The 2,500-nt window shown below is 51.8% G+C and overlaps 1 pseudogene; it reads right to left on the reverse strand.

Moving 5' to 3' along the window:
* The window catches only part of LOC145758222 (small subunit ribosomal RNA), a 1,572-nt pseudogene extending 103 nt beyond the window's left edge, over positions 1–1,469 (reverse strand).
* Between the last annotated feature and the right edge of the window lie 1,031 nt (positions 1,470–2,500).

A 2,500-nucleotide genomic window follows, 5' to 3' on the forward strand; every position in this document is an offset into this window, starting at 1 on the left:
CCAGTCGAGTCCGGGCCCAATCGGATGACCTCACTAAACCATTCAATCGGTAGTAGCGACGGGCGGTGTGTACAAAGGGCAGGGACGTAATCAACGCGAGCTAATGACTCGCGCTTACTGGGAATTCTTCGTTCAAGCGAAATAATTTCAATTCTCTATCCCTAGCACGACCGGGGTTCATCGGGTTACCCAGACCTTTCGGCCAAGGCGAACACACGTTAATCCGCTCAGTGTAGCGCGCGTGGGTGAGATCCGGGTGAGATCTCCCGTGTTGAGTCAAATTAAGCCGCAGGCTCCACTCCTGGTGGTGCCCTTCCGTCAATTCCTCTAAGTTTCAGCTTTGCAACCATACTTCCCCCGGAACCCAAACACTTGGTTTCCCGCAAGCTGCCGGAGAGGTCGTCAAAATAACGCCCCCCGATCGCTAGTTGGCATCGTTTATAGTCAGAACTAGGACGGTATCTGATCGTCTTCGAACCTCTGACTTTCGCTCTTGATTAAAGAAAACATTCTTGGCAAATGCTTTCGCAGTCGTTCGTCTTGCGCCGATCCAAGAATTTCACCTCTAACGGCACATTACGAATGCCCCCGTCCGTCCCTCTTAATCATTACCTCGCGCTCCGAAAACCAACAAAAAAGAACCGAGGTCCTATTTCATTATTCCATGCAACACTATCCAGGCAAAGCGCCTGCTTTGAACACTCTAATTTTTTCAAGGTAAACGTCCCGGCCGCCGCCGACACTCAGTCAAGAGCACCGACGGAAAACGGTAGGTAAAGCCAGAACGGACAGTGCACGCCTTGCGACGGACCGAACGCCTGCGCCCAAAATCCAACTACGAGCTTTTTAACCGCAACAACTTAAATATACACTTTTGGAGCTGGAATTACCGCGGCTGCTGGCACCAGACTTGCTCTCTAATGGATACTCGTTAAAATTTTTACAGTGTACTCATTCCAATTACAGGGCCTCGTTAGAGTCCTGTATCGTTATTTTTCGTCACTACCTCCCCGCGTCGGGAATGGGTAATTTGCGCGCCTGCTGCCTTCCTTGGATGTGGTAGCCGTTTCTCAAGCTCCATCTCCGGATTCGAACTCTGATTCCCCGTTACCCGTAAGAACCTCCTTAGGCAGATACCGTACCGACGAAAGTTGATAGGGCAGACACTTGAATGATCCGTCGCCGGTGCAAGACCGTGCTATCAGCAAAGTTATCCCGAGTCGCCAACAAGACGAGCCGAAGCCCGGCATGTTTTTGATATGATAAAGGCGCGCCTCCCGCAAGGTCGGCGCTTTTTGCATGTATTAGCTCTAGAATTACCACAGTTAACCAAGTAAAATTTACGATCAAATGAATCACGACTGATTTAATGAGCCATTCGCAGTTTTACCGTACGCTAGTTCGTACTGAGACCTGCATGGCTTAATCTTTGAGACAAGCATTTGACTACTGGCAGGATCAACCAGGTAACTATCGGCCGACAAAATACGCGAATGGAGCCTTTCGCTTTCCCCGTCGCGGTATCGCACTGTATTACTCATTCAATATTTTTGCTTAGCTCCTCAAACCCGGCGTTAGCCGCGATCTGGACGCCGTCGACACCGGCCAGACACCCTTTCGGGCGAATCCGCGGGCGGGCTGCGTTTGCATACAACACCAGGAACGCCCAACAAAAGCGAACCGAGAAAACCATCACATGCGTGCGCACCGGCCACCGCAACTACGGCCCGAGGCCGTGGTCGCGCGCCGAAAAACAAACTCGTATTTGCTACTTAATTTTTTCCGTCTAACGTTCAGAGCCTCGCTGCTAGCTGCGACGCCTTCGCGGGTCAGCATCAAGTTTGCCCAAAAGCGCACATCGCCTGCACGACACCACATCGTTTTGTCACCAAATACCTTCAACCGACAACCGCATCGCCAATTTGCTCATTTCGCCACAACGACGTCTTCCCTCATAGTATACAGGGAAGATGGTCTCGCGACAAAGGTAGCAAACATGTCGAATTTCGGCAATTTTCCAAAACGTGCGTTTCTGTGCGGGAAATTGTTCATCGGGCGTCGGTCGATGTCGTGCGTCTTTGCCCGGGCGATTTTCGAAAGTCGCCGGACTTGTGTTTTTCACGCGCGCGCCGGTGGGCTGGTCTCGCGACAAAGGTAGCAAACATGTCGAATTTCGACAATTTTCCAAAACGTGCGTTTCTGTGCGGGAAATTGTTCATCGGGCGTCGGCCGATGTCGTGCGTCTTTGTCCGGGCGATTTTCGAAAGTCGCCGGACTTGTGTTTTTTACGCGCGCGCCGGTGGGCTGGTCTCGCGACAAAGGTAGCAAACATGTCGAATTTCGACAATTTTCCAAAACGTGCGGTTCTGTGAGGGAAATTGTTCATCGGGCGTCGGCCGATGTCGTGCGTCTTTGTCCGGGCGATTTTCGAAAGTCGCCGGACTTGTGTTTTTTACGCGCGCGCCGGTGGGCTGGTCTCGCGACAAAGGTAGCAAACATG

The sequence above is a fragment of the Corella eumyota genome, chromosome 6 (assembly GCF_963082875.1).
Source record: "Corella eumyota chromosome 6, kaCorEumy4.1, whole genome shotgun sequence".
Taxonomy (NCBI): domain Eukaryota; kingdom Metazoa; phylum Chordata; class Ascidiacea; order Phlebobranchia; family Corellidae; genus Corella; species Corella eumyota.